The sequence below is a fragment of the Falco punctatus genome (assembly GCF_963210335.1).
Source record: "Falco punctatus genome assembly, chromosome: 6".
In the NCBI taxonomy this organism is placed as follows: Eukaryota; Metazoa; Chordata; class Aves; order Falconiformes; family Falconidae; genus Falco; species Falco punctatus.
In genome coordinates, this window is record NC_137585.1 from 13,464,968 (window position 1) to 13,480,186 (window position 15,219).

At 39.5% G+C, this 15,219-nt stretch overlaps 1 long non-coding RNA gene across 1 annotated transcript in view; it reads right to left on the minus strand.

Moving 5' to 3' along the window:
* Positions 1–2,110: 2,110 nt before the first annotated feature.
* The window catches only part of LOC308066284, a 128,433-nt gene continuing 115,324 nt past the window's right edge, over positions 2,111–15,219 (minus strand). The window contains exon 4 of the long non-coding RNA XR_013929117.1: positions 2,111–4,318. This is a non-coding gene — a long non-coding RNA (uncharacterized lncRNA). The remainder of the gene's footprint in view (positions 4,319–15,219) is intronic.

Here is a 15,219-nt window from a genome sequence, read left to right on the forward strand (position 1 = left end):
GCAACTGAAACCCTGGCCTCACAAAATCCCACACCCACCAATTTTCATCTGGTCTGTTACAAGCAAACATACAGGCTTTGCTCCAGCAAGATGTATTAAGCTTCTGCTCATCGATCAATACTGCTGTCACACTAAAAGAAAAAGGTGTTTAAGCAGACACAGATTATGAAAGTGTATGTGATGGTATATACTTATCGTGTTATGCATACTCACAATTATGCTTTTTCCCCCCAACACCTAATGTGTGCAACACAACAGCACGTGACCCCACGAAGAAGCAATGCTGACCTGGGTTTTAAAAACAGCTTGTTTTTCATCATGATTCCAGCAGCCTAAGCTACTGCTTACATTCTGATACAAACATCTTCAGGATACAGTTCTGGAAAATACTTGGTACCACCGAGTCGTGCTTTAAAGTTTCTAGTGGAGTTCCCATTAGCTGTAATGACACCTACTGCTAAGGACAGACCTGATTAACTGCAGGTTTGCACACTGCTAAATATAGGCACATGTTTTTACATTTACTGTAAATCCTAGCGAAGAGAATGCTATGGTTTTTTTGGCCTTTTTGTTTTAATGGGATTGCCAGAATGACTAGAATCTGAAAACTCACAGCTCATTACCAAGACAAAATGCTGACCCATGCAGAGCCAAAAGATTCTAAAATGACTTCAGAGACGAGATCTAACAGGCTGTTGTAGAATGCAGAGAGTGCTTTCCCTCTGTTCACCCTTCTCTCCCATCCAGAACATTTGCTATGTATATACTGAATGTAAGACCAAGCTAGAAATTTCCAGCCAATTTTGTATCCTGGAGAGGAGCAGGATGTTTTAAGCTACACACAATGCAATCACTACTCACACTCATGTAAGATGTTTACACTGCAGCTGTGAGTCTGCATTTTCAGCAGAAGAAAGAGTTCAGAATCTGCAATGCATGTCCCGCAGCCCTCGAACATGGCCAGCATGGTAAGTATCCTTGCAGCAGTTTTAAATTAAGTGATCCTCTTTAAACAGCAAGAAGAAAAGAGAAGATTAAAACCAGCCACAGTATTGCCTATTCTCCTGTTTTTCAGACACACAGCAATTTTTCCTCTTGTACCAACTGCCTTTATGCCTCTCTATGAGCACAAGTCAAGTAACATTGCTAACCTTTCATCAAAGGTATTAATAAAAGGCCCTGTTTTGAGGTGTTGAATGACCTCAAATACCATCTGCGTCCAGATACTTGTGGTATTTTTGGACCACAGAAGCAAAAAAATACCCAGTTCTGCTGTCAAATGTAACATCAGTTTTTTCATTTGCTCTCACCGTGGATGTCACAGCTTGCCTAACTACAGATCTGAAGGTAGTGCTTTTTAGGTGAGCAAGGCTTTCTTTTGTGTAGCATGTGAGACAGGAATAGAGGATTCCAACTAACAAATTTTCACTCCAGTCTACAGTAACAAGATGCTGTATAATCAAAATATATACAGATGGTTATACATAACATCTGATGCCTCTGGTCTTAAGGTAACCTTAAGGTTTACAGGATTCCTATTTCTGGTGCATTTTGCATGTGGGAGAATGATTTCTAGGTCTACAACCAAAACCAACACCTTGTTGCTGTGTTGTTCCCTTTCTTCCACAGGTTTTTGGTGTAAGAGTCTATAGTTTGTATTCTCAAAATGTCTTTAATTGACCTAATATTTCTGTCCATGGTCTTCCAGATGCAGTTTGTGCCTTTTAGATTGCAAAGAATTCTCTTTTGGGGGCATTTAAATGTCATGAAATGAGACTGAGGGACCAAATTAATGTCTGGTTTTGTTTTTAAAAATCTGGTCCTTGATTTTCATTGTTACAGCTTTTTATTTGTAACACAAAGCTGACCTGCTGAAGAACCTTGTGTGACTTAATCTGGTATTATTTGTAAAACACTGGAAGATTCCTGAGGGGGAGGTAAGGTTGAACTAAACCAGTGCATTGCTAGTAAAATTTGTTGCACTCAGACTTAGATGTCAAGGAAATAAGGACATCTTGACTGCAAGTTCACAGTATTTTTTGAATCATTTCCCATGATAACTTCATTCCACTCTAAAGAACCAGAAATGAAACAGATCCAAGAGCAGACAAACTTTGAAATAAGCAAAACTTCTTTAATTCAAATTTTCATGATAAAGACTTAAAAAAAGATAATTATTTTTGAGGCAATTATTAAAAAAAATGCGACACTAAATGAGAGCTATTGGGGGCAGGGTAACAATTACATCTAGACTTACTTTGCTGGTCTCAGAAGTATATTTTAGCTCTTGTTTTTCTGTGAATTAAGACACTGATGTCGTTATGCTGCTTATCAGGGAAGGCAGTAGGTTGTATAGTTATCTCCTGATTGGGGCAAAATCACTACCCTGAAACCACACAACCTACTACCTCATCCTGTTAAAGCATCAAGCGCATCTTCTGAAGGAAACTAACATTTCACCATTTGCAAGTAAGATTCCCTTAGCACTTTCTGGCCCACACGTTCCTTAGCCTTAAAAAGACCATAATTATGTCCTGTTGACCCTTCCTCACAGTTCTACCTGAGAGTCAGTTGGAATTGGTGGGGTGACTCCAGACACCCAAGAACCACAGTGGCAAGCACTGTCCCTCCCAAATTAGCATTATGTAATAAAAAAGCAAGTTGAATCAGTGTATAAAAACTGATTAAAGAAACCTCTTTACTTAGGGCTCAAGCATTTACCAGTTCCAGGGCAGAACACGAGCAACTGGAAGACATCCTCTTTGTTTTTTATCCAACTCATCACTTCCTGGCTTCTCAAACAGCATCTATGTAAAGTGGATGTAAATAGCTGCTGAATCAAAAGTGGCATTTTCCATTGAATATGAACACAAACGCCACGAAGTAATGGAGAAATGGGTCAGCTGTTTCCAAACGGCCACTGTCATGGCAGTCCAAGAACACTGAGCGAGAGCAAGTCCATTGCAGACCAGGTTGTACCTCTGTGCCCTGTCACTTAGACCCCACCTTCTCTGAGAAAACAACAAACAGGAAATTGCTTTTGAACATGAACGGGAAATAGAGGAATCTAGACACTGTACGGACATTTGTGTACTTTCATAACCCTACTACAAGAACCAAATCCAACATGTAGACAGAGCCAGAGAATGTTCCAGTTGAAAAATATTTGCTTTGTCTTCTGAAGACACATCCAGCGATGATGTCACAGCCACTTCAGGAAAGACAGTAGATTGTATAGTTATCTGACAGGCAGGGCATAACCCTAAAACTATACAACCTACTACCTCACCCCAAAGGACAGTCAGACTGATCAGATGAAACACAAGCTGTATTCCCAGACAGCTGGATTGCTTGGTAACAACCTAGAAGACAAAAAACTCTGGAGACAAATATTAACAATTTTGAGTCTGAAACAGTTTGCTATATACCAGATGACATTTTGCTTAATGAGCTCTAGTTTCATGTTTGAAATGTTTAATAGATTTGCAACTTGTGAAGTCATGTCAGTGACAAGATACACGAGGGGAAAGAGGATACTGCATTCATTTTTAATAAATGCACTTTTGTACTTCCAGCGCTGACATGACTGCATCTTATCAAACCAGTTTTGTCACTTCAAGAAAGGCATCACTACAGCTTAAGAGAGTGGATGCTGACTTAGAGGGATTGTTTAACATTCTTCTAGATATTCCTCTATTATCCTAATGGGGAAGAGCTGAGTTTCTCTAACTGAATTTCCCAAGTTCTGCACGGGTAAATCCCTGACACTGAACAAAGAATTTGTTAAGACTGTGAGGAAATGTTATGGCCTACTTAAACAATATGCTACTCCTCAATGAACAGTAACCCACCTCTGAATCAACGGCCAAACTAAACATATGCTACCATACTGCACAGATCTTGGTTAATATGACTAGTAAAATTGCCACTATAGTATAACCTACTCTAACCTCACACTTATGCTAGAGTTTGAGGGGGCTGTTATTGGCCACCACTTGGTTTGATGGACTGCAGCACTTCTCATTCAGGGCAGAGCTAAAGAAGTGGAAATAACTGAAATGCCAGTCCATGCTGTAATATAAATACTGCTTTAATAAATAAGAAAACTTTTAAAGCAAATACTCTACCTTGATCAGCTAACTTACTTTCTGTTAACAGTTAACTAAAGAAAATAATAAATGATACATACATCAGCCACACACAGATAAACTAGTGCAATGTTTCTCTGTAAAGCAGGTCTTACCCCAAAGGTGGCAGGTCACATTTCAGGGTAACTGAATTGATCTGCCACTGCTTTCAGCAGAATTGATATGGGGACCTAAAAAGAGAGGAGCAAGAGAAAACACATACATATCAATTTCATTTCACTGCACACTGAAACAATTACAAGGTGAGCAAGAGCATGTGCAAAAGCAGAGAGCAGCTTCTCCAGACATTTTCTCAAGGAGAACCATGCCCAGCACCACCTCTCTCACTCAGTTGTTACTACTGCAATTATACCATGGCCCGCGGGGACCCCCAAGTTGAAAGAGACAGGCAAGATACAAAGTACAGTGAAAAAAAGAAAGGTATTTTTTCAGATTGACTTGAATGTTAAGACCATTGCAGAGAAAGGCAGAGGAAGGTACCAGCTACTTCACCATCAAGGAACAAACACACTTCCAAATGAAGCAGAGAAGGAAGGAGAATGCAGATGTCTGACCAAATCAAATAACAATGTACTAGTCTGTAAATGGCAATGTTATACCATCAACTTCAAAGATTATTTCACTGTAGTGGACTGAGACCACAGTCAGAAAGAGGTGACTGGTTGGTGTGAGCTGTACATGGCGCATATTTGTTGCACAAAACAGGAATGGTGCAACTCTGTCCATCCTGAGACCACTGTATTGGAGAAAATACGTACAACTGCAGATTTCACATCTTGTCATACCAATGCCCTTGTAGGCCAAAAAGGATATACATTAAAATGCTCTTCTCTTTGTATACTATACAGAAGGAGTAGCACGAAAGATTTCAACATCTCATCAATGTACACTGGTAAAAACTGGTAGCAGAAGTTGCTCTTTAACCACTATCAAAGAAATCCATTTGGAAAGCTCTGCAGCAGAAAGCATGGTAGTTTTCTCTAGGTACTTCAGGGGTTTAGATAAATGCATTTTCTGAGTGCCAGCTTTTTTGCAAGGTCAACTCCCCTCTGAAAAAAACCCTACCCCATACCTCTGTTTTTTAGATAAAATACTTTAAAACAAACATCTTTTTCATGCCTGCAGTCAGAGATCTCAGTATTTTTCCTATGAGCCAAGAATTTGTATTGAGCTTTGGCTAAATCCGCTGCAGACATCAGTCAATTTTAGCAATGCTGGGTGGGTACCTGTGCATTGTGCAGTCACTTCACAGAAAGTGCTTTTGGAGTGAAATAAACCCTGTGCTTATATAAATGTAACAGTGTTACATAACAGAACTGGAGGAAAGCTGCGCATTGTGTGATGTGAGACTCTGGTATAAGCATTTGCTTTATAGTGGAGGAATAAAACCAATGTAACCTTTCACTGTAGCAACTCTTTATGCTCGATGGTCCAGTGAAAACAGTTCAATGGACCAGTCTGGCATTAAAAGGATGCATTCACACTAGTGAAAAGCCCAAACTACCCCACAAACCTGAATGCTTCCAACGACTGGAAATTCTGGATGAAGAACCTACAATTACAGCCGATTCTAGTGACTCTTAAAAGAGACCGAAGTGAAAATACAGATACAAACAATGGCAACATTGTGGAAAACCTGAATATGCTCTAGTGATTTACACTGCCTGCCTATCTAATGTATCTTGACTTCACTTTCATTTTTAGGTGCAATGCTAGGTGGGAGATTGGAAAATGTTCACCTTTGTCAAAAAAATGGTGAGCTTTTATTAAACATTTCAAAAGGATTCTCCTATTTTCTACAATGATAACAATGTTAAGGATTCTTTTCTCTATGTGCGTTCTGATACAAATGTTGACTTAATGTGTATTTTCCCACAAATAGAGTAGCTTGTTAATTCACAAAGAATCGAGACAATTATTTGTAAAGCATCATAAACTTTGTGCAATACTGTTTCCTATAAGGTCTGCTATTAAAAGTACCAGTAGTACTTATGCGCAGACAAAAATGGAAAAGAATGTGCTTTATCCAACACCTCAAATTAATCAGTCTTCTGTTCTCACAAGCTGCTCATAAACTTATTTTAAATAACTAGATCACCCAACAAGGACGAACTTTAAAATACTTAATGAAAGAAGAATGCATGTTCATTTTCCTTCTATGAAAAAGACATGCATACAAAATAACTATCTGGCAAGAGTTATGTTTCTAGTTTGACAACTGTTTAATACTAGGAAAAATGTGACATCTCCATATTCCAACTTTCACTGCTTACTGAAAAATGTCTTGGAACTGATGCTGATAAATACCTCAGCAGTCACTTTTAAAAAGGCACAGGGCCACATCTGCTATTCCTATGATGTAACAGGAAAGAGGACAGTTTTCACATAGGGTTGTTATGTAATTAAAAGGCTTACCAATTAACAGACTCTGGCGGAACACAAAACAAGTGTTTTGCGATTTCAGAGCACTTCCAACCAAACCCTCAGGATGATTTACAAACACAACACCTCACCGGGCTCCCAGGAGGAAGGCAAATGCCCAGGTGTGTGCCCTGGGTAGTGCAGCATGACTACACCAGGGAGATATGGCTCGGAGGCTAGTGACAAGGCAGGGATGTTCCCCAGCAAGGCTGAGGGTCTGGATGCAGGCTAGGTTGGCAGTTCCCAACATCTCTCCATATGCTGATAATCTTCTGGCTTCCAAAGCAGTGTACAGTCACTGCTCTGCTCCTACAGACTATTTAATCACAACTGCAAATGTCACATTCGTTGGCAAGAGCGGTTGTGGGGTGATGGCCGAGGATCTGCTGTGGTGGATGCTGCAGCCAAGGGAGGCTTTCGAACTGCATTCAACAGGACCTGGATCAGGCCCTGGGCAGGAACTTGAACCTCCGCATCGTTCTTCCAGAGCAGGGTTGTGACACAGCACTACCACGGCAGGTAACTTTCCTAGAGATTTCAGAAGTTATTTGGTGAAGGGAAGGATTCAGTTCGCTGGGATCTATGTATGACAAACTTCGCACACAGTATTTTAAGATATGTTTTAAATAAATATTATAAAACTGATGTACTGCCTTCATATAGCTTGTGTCCTTCAAGAAGTAAAAATTATTCTACAAACACAGATTTTGTGACTTCTGTGAAGTACAGCATAGGCTTCATCTTACCCATTACTTAAATACAGCTGCTTCTAAAACAGCAAATGCCAGCTCTGTCCCCAGTTGTGAAACTTTAATAATACAGGACACGTTCTGCTGAACGTCAGGCAGGCATACTGGGAAATACTCACAGGACTGAGCGTCCACAGCTTCCTCCTGCATTCACTGGAGATGCACAGATTTTTCTAAAATTCAGTTCAGTCAGGCTCCTGCTCTAGACAGTTCTCTGTGCAAGTGTTTGTCTTTCTCAGCTGGCTGCAGAAGAACATCAGCCTGCAAACACTAACGTTTTAGTAGCTTTAACTAAGCACTAATATAGCCAGGCTGTAACTAGGAAATCAAATTTATCATTCTGTACTTTTGTCATAAAGTCCAGATCGGTGACTGGCTTTGGTCATGATGTTTGCTCATCAGAGAGGTTACTTGGCGCTATAACGTTGTTCAGGTGTGCTGTTCTAGTTTCTACAAATCCTACTCACAGTTCCGCATGGAAACAATTTTCTCAAAGTCATCAGGATACTTCTTTTAAGAAGGGGAGCAATTCACACACTTTTAAAATCAACAGTACACTTTTGCTCAGCCTCAGTGGTCCCAGCTTTGAAGAAGGTCCCAGCGATCCAATACTGCACAAATTATGAGGCACAGAAGTTAAAAGCAACAGTTCTGGTTCCTTAGCAAACTTATACATCAAAAAAGAATTTAGGAACCATTGACTACTTGCACTGAGCAGTAATTCTATTTAAATCAGTTATGTAATTTTTGTTCACCTTTGTCTACTTTCTTTATTACACAGAACATCATAGCTACTGTGACAAAGTTCTATTTGAGAAAATTTTATGTATTCACTGAAACCATTGCCATTATCTAACTGTTTGTAAATATTTAGGAAAAAGGAGCAGCTGTGAAATGAGTCAGAACTCTCTGGGTAAATGCTTCTGAGTTCTGCAATGATTTATGTATATTTCTAAATCTGAACATTCTGCATATGGGGGGAAAAAAAGGCAACAGAACGTGAAAACAATCACATAAATTAGCTTAAGTAATTGCATCTCACATACTGTAGCCTGACTACCAGCTCAGACCTGCAGAGGAGCTTCCTTACTTGCACGTGGACCCATGCTAAAGTCAAGGAAATTCCTCCATAGAAATGACCGCTCACATAGTGTGGTTCCGAGAAGGTTTACAATGGTATCAAAAAATAGGATGTGCTTAATGACAGCTGCTTTGTCCTACTGAACGGGTGTATAAAGTTCTCACTAGCAGTAAAGGCAAGAAGCCAGGCCTGGGCATCAAAGATATTCTGCACCTTCACAGATATATTCTATACATGTATATATTAGGCATTTAATAGCCTTACTGCTGTAAAATGCCTAAGATGTTAAAAGATGCTTCAAAATGGAATGCATTAGGAAAAAAGACAGTTTTCCACCACACCACCTCATTTTTCTTGGATGTGGGATCATGTCTTCTGCTTATGCAAACTGCAGCACCTACATTGACAAATTTTTATTTTTGTATTTCATTTATTTCTGAGTTTTGCTTATGTAACACTCTGAATGCTAAAAAAACATAAAAGCTAGTATTCTACAGAATGATGAAAACACTCAGAATCTCTCCAATCTTCCACAAAACCAGAAATTAAACCAGGGCTAATCACTGTCTGCTCTGTATATTGCACTTTTTAAGTAAATAAATATTTAAGAAGAGACTTTTTTGAAAAATAGACTCCAAAAGGAATGCAGAACTGTTCAGTGTATTATGAGCTATTTGTTTTGTAGGACTTAAATAATTATCTTCTGTGTTTTCCTAGCATAATCTTTCCATCTGCTTACTTGCCAGCTGAGGAGTTCACCCCAATGGGCTTTCTGCCCAGGTCTAAGACGGCCGCCAGGTGTGATGAGGGTGGGCTGCAGGAACCACAGCGGCAGCGAGGGACTCATGCGGGGCTGTATTTATGACTCTCCATGGCAGAAACGACAATTATTAACAGATCCTAATGCCCAGAAATCAGGGTGAGGCCAGTACCCAAGGGAGATGAAACCTGTGTGGAAATGGCAAAAGCACTGGGGGCAAGTGAGGTATGTGTTATGAAAAACAAATGTTTCAGGTATTCTTGGCATCTTACACCATATGCACAAGCAGAAACGTAAAGGCTGGATTATCTGGGAGATGAGTATCTACAGTAAGATGAAGTTGTGACAAATTAGAGATTGTTCCTCATTAAGAGCTAAGAAAATGTGTCAGTTTTCCTTTGTCAGAAATAGCAAGAATAAAAGGGGCATGTAACACATTTCTTACCGTAAGCATTTCCTAAACATTCTTAATTTATCTCCCTGATCTCATGCAGATTGTATTCACGCAGATGACACAAAAATGAAGTATTAATGACACCCCCTGCAAAACAAAATCTGAACACCTCTGAACACAAAATCGACACTTGAGCACCCTTATCTTTGATGTGATAGGTGACGTCCAACTCCTCAAAATTGTATCTTTCCTGCTTCCCCTCAAGCCCCGTTAAAATAAAAACTAGGTGTAGTCACAGGTGCAGAGAACAGTCAGGATCACAGTCTGCCAGCCTCTCCAAGCTAAATACTCAGCCATCCCACAAGCAATTATTTGGGTAATGCTTTTAAGCATTTTTGGATAGAAAAACTCTTTACTGCACAGATAATCTTAAATAACATATGACTATTAAGTCTAACAGATTTGGCTTTTCAGTATGTGCAGTTCACACAGTGCCACATCTAACTGATGTGACACCACTGACAGGAAGCATTATTTATTTCAGTTCCTTAAAAAAACTAGGAAAAGAACATTAAACAGAGTCACAAGATTGTGAAAACAGTATTAACGTGACATCATCTTAAAAACCACCATTCCCAATCTCAACCCACAAATTCCTTCTTGGGAAAACTGAATTTTCACTCTGAAATGGATTTAAATCCTTGGAAATTGTTTTCCTTTTTAAAAGACATGCAATAAACCAGTATGTGCAAGTCCTAACTTAATTAAGCACCAAGAGAGAATGTCTGTCGGGGTATGTAAGCCTCAATAAGAAACTAAAATTCATTTTGCAGAAATGTAGCTGTGCCAGTAATTCTATTTGGCAGAAAAACATCTTCTTCCCCTTGCCCCATAAGGCTTTCATTTTAAATTTTAGCCTTTAGTGAGATGAAGCAGCTGACAAGTAGGAGTGAGGAAATCAGCAGTCTGGGAATCAGGGTCAGACCAAAGGTCTGAATAACCCAGTGTTACATGGATTTAGCTTAAAATTCTGTATTTACATCAGTGGACACTTATATTTGCCACTGCCGCAAACAGGATAAAGTTACTGGAGTGCTAATGAAGAATAAGCTTTGTATTACAGCAGACAAGCAAAATCCATCCTTTACAAATTCCATTTGTCATGATCACTTTAGATCTGTAGTATCCAAAATCGTGGACAGCATTATATGAAAAGCTGGCATTAAAAAACCCCACCAATCTATGTAGTATGTTTGTTTTAAAGTATTGTTAAAACCTTAAAAATCATTCCCATTCCAGAACTGTGTTCTGAGGTCTGGACTGCATTTTGGCTCCAGCCACTGGGCTTGGTTCAATCTGAAAGTCAAGAAGCAGAAGCCTGGAAGTTCACATACATTAACACAGAGAAAATATTTGTACAAGCCTTACAAACCAAAACTGCAGCAGGCTATTTATTTGGGGGAGTTGTTGGTATTTTCGGGGGGTGAGGATATAGACCTGATCAAAAACCCCAGCTGCAAGAGCAAATATTTTTGTTGACCCTTGTTTAGCATTTTCGTGTCCCTGTTAGGACATGGCATTGCCAGGCTGTGGCACACCAGCTGGCAGTGAGAGGTCTGCAGCAGCCACAGGACACCCCTCAGTGCCTGCCTCTGGGGGTGCAGTGCCCCCCCTGCCCAGCGTCCCCCTCCTCTGCCGCCCTTCTGGAGCCCAAGCTGGGCCCTGCCTCTTGCACACCTCTCACTCCCAGGGACCTCCACGAATTTGCTGCTAACCACACTGCTAATTACTGAGATCCTTTTTCCTTTTATTGTTTTTCTTTGGTTACAGCAGATGATCTCTGTGCAGAGTAACAGCTTTTTTACCACCCTTTGATACTGTCTCAAGTTGTGTTATGATTAAAAAAATATACACATGTGCTTTTGTCACGATTGCTTTGCCTCTGCTTTCATCAGTTATTTTCCATTCGGAATACTCCGCGTGGCAGGCGCAACAAAGACTCCGAAAAGAAAGCTTATACACACTCGCTACACAGCTAATGAGATTACCAGCCTCATTAGCCATCCAACGCAAAGCCTGGTCTGAGACCCAGCCCAGGTTTACACAACCCAAGTCTTAAAAAAACCAAGAGGGAACCACTGAAAACTGCTGTTTTCACCACAGGGGCCCAATCTCACCACCTGCACCTGCACGCCGAGGGGGGCAAAGGCTGGAGTGCAGGGGCAAGCGGGCCAGTGACAGCGACACGGCTCCCTGCGCCAGCCCGTGTGCACCAGCACGGCCAGCGAGGAGCCCAGCGGCCGGGCACACAGCACTGACTCTTTCGGCTCCCTCTGTACAATGTTTTGTTTTCTCGGGTGACCTGTCAGGGGCTCTCTCTGGATTTACTCTAAAGTCTTTTTACCCCAGACTAAAGCTTTCACTGGTTAAACATTAATTAACAAACTTAAAGCGGGGCTTCAGGTGGTAGAGAGTGAGCAGATCTTTGCCAGAGCTCAACGGTGTGACTCTTTGTGTTCATTATTCATGATGCTGTTGCTACAGGCCCTAATTTTACATAAACAAAACTCACAAGAGAACTGTTAGGATGAGCGGCTAGGAAGAGCACAGGAAAAGAGCGCCTCGTCAGTCGGTATTAAAGACACAGTTTAGTATTACATGTTCTGATTCTGAAGCCTCTTGAGAGTCGGAATATGCAACACATTTTCTCTGAAGAGTGACAAGCTGAAACCTAAAATCTTGAAGACGGTCTTTACAATCAATTTCTTCATGTCCTCTGCACAACTCCATTCCAATTCCCCGCATATGAAAAATACATAACCTCTTATCTCCAAATTCAGGTGCCTTACAGCTCCTTTTAGCTCCTATTTAAAAACTAGTAAAATCTTACCTTAGCTATCATGTAAGCTATTGTTCTGTGCCTGCTCTGGGATGCAGGAAGATGGTCACAATTTAAAATCTGTTGAGCAAGGAGTGTATTATACCTTCTCTGAAGATAGAAACGTTCATGCTAATAGTACCAATCCAGCAATTTAGCAAACAGACTTGGTGCAACAGAAATATTTAATTTCCCTCTCCTTATCAATATAAAACATAGAGTCATATAATAATACCTACTTTTCTATCTCACAGCATTTATAGCAAACATACTGGACAGTATTTTCAATATTTTCCTGCAGGAGAAATGACTGAAATAAGCTTCAGGCATAGAATCCATGACATGTAAATTAAGATATACTTCACAAGATATATCTTAGTTGTGAAAGTAGGTCATGCATTTAAGGCATTTCCAGACTCTGTCTCTTGATGTAAATATTCTGAAAAAATTCTTGTGTGTACAGAATAATATTTTAATTATTTATCAGATTTCATTCTCTGAGAACAGTAAAGGAACGGGTACTTCTAAGAGTCCTCATAGGGTAATAAGTATAAGTATTTCTTTGTAACCTTCTATAACTTTATGTGGTATATACTCAGTCCCTAAGGGAACTGCATGTCTGAAGCACAGAAAAGTTGATACAGTAGAACCAGCTGATGTGTGATCACTCACCACACAGATAGGGATCCTGACTAAACAATATCATGAAATTTTCAAATGTTTACAACCTTGTATTATTTTGGGACTCTTGGAATTTCCTCAGGACTGGTGTTGGGTATTTGTTCACCTGGCTATGAGCAAATTATTCCATGAGCAAATTTAAATAGGAACAAAAAAGGTGAGAGACAGAAAGTAAAAGAGCAAGAAAATCTGTGTGTTTGTGATGTGACCTCAGTTTCCAGGCCAGAATTTCTACGAAGAGTATCTAAGAAACCCGAGCAGATTCAAATTGGTACTACTATCAATTTATCCACTAGGTGTCACAAAATAATCATGCAACCAGATGAAAAGCAATTATACGTAAAATGTGTCAGCGTACTACATCAATGAAGTGCTGCTTTGAAATGAAATCTGTTATAAGAGCAGATGCAGGAAAATGTCATGAATCTCATGAATATACATACTGTCAGGAGTGTATGGAAACCTGAGCCATGATACACAAAAGCTGTTGCTAACCACGATGTATGTCATGTAATGGATTCACATACAAGCATATAAATGTTCTATTAAAAAAAAAAAAATCTTCCTAAATCCTAAAAGTGGTATTACCAGTTCTCAGAATCACAGGTCTTATGTTTCTTGCTTTTTAATGCTCCAGCCACTGGACTAATGTATTATGTCAGATTCCCTACAAATATGTAAAAATCCCTCATGACTACAGGGAAAACACTGCGAAGAAAACAAGTTCTGAAGGCAAAAATATATGAAGAAAAGAAATAAAAATGTATTATTTATATTACTGTAAAATCACAACAAATGCCAAACACTGGTGGCAATAATACGCTGATAGACACTCCTCAGATCCAGACTGTTCTTATGGAAAGGTATATCATGCAGGTTAGGGTAGAAAATTACCAAGTCATTCTGTAGCCATTATTCATAAGAAATTAACCTCTACATTAGAGTATTTTTGTTCTTAAATATTCCTGGACCATTCTAAATTCATAATTACATGTTCTCCTGCACTCATCCAAAACACTGACTGCATTAAACGGTCAAGGCTGGGCTGCTGAAACAGGCACTTTGGTTTCCAAAGAGGTTCTTTAATAACATTAACTTTTTCTGAGTTGCATAAAATTTTTACAGGCCAAGCAGACTCCAGTGTGAATTTATCATTATCTGTACTCACACATAACCCACACAATTAAAAATATTGTAATCAATAGTATATGCAACATTATAAAGCAGAATAGGCTGGTTAGATAGGAGTAGGAAACATATATTGGACGTTTTTTACCATCTAACTGCTAACAGTAACAGGGCTATACACGTTCTGCTGACAAGTGCCATTTCATAAAGCCAACCTAAGCAATGTTACAAACCCTTCCCCCTGTTCAGAAACGCAGTGAAGGAACATATGCTCTAATACTGCACTGTATTATATGTTTATACTGGATTTTATATGCTTTATCATGGTTGTAAAACCCAAGCATTTTCCGTGTGTAATTAAGCTCATATGATAAGGTTTGGACTTTTTACATAGTCTGTCTTTCTAAGGTGTGCTTTCTAAATGTCAGGGCTGGCCAACAGTTTCCAAAGCTTTGAAATACTTTCTAACTTAGGAATCACAGGAAGGAAGCTTTTATCCCCTCCAATTTTCCCCTCCTTTTTTGAGCAACTCAATTAAATACTTATCCTTACAGGAACACAGGTAAAAAGCTGAGAGAGAAATACTGGGGGTTTTGCTTCCAATACTAGCATAAGCTTATCTGTATCTCCTAAAGGAATCTGGTGGTTGTGAGATACACTTTCAGAAAAACTGAAAACTATTCTCTGAAGTTCTCCCCACGTTAAAACAATTATCTGACTTTAAAGAATACTCCCTATGACCTTCATTCAAGCTGACGGAATTCAGAGCCTCGTGAAGTCTATGAGAATTTTGTTATCTGACCACAATGAAACTGTGATTTCACTTTAGGCAGAACCATACAAAAGAAATGCTGAGGTAACTATTCATTACATAAAATCCTGACTCTTTTGATGCCAGAAGCTGAATTGATCAGATGTGCAATATTATTAATTTTCAACTGATTTTCAACAAGTTGTTCCTTTTACATCTTCCAGTGGG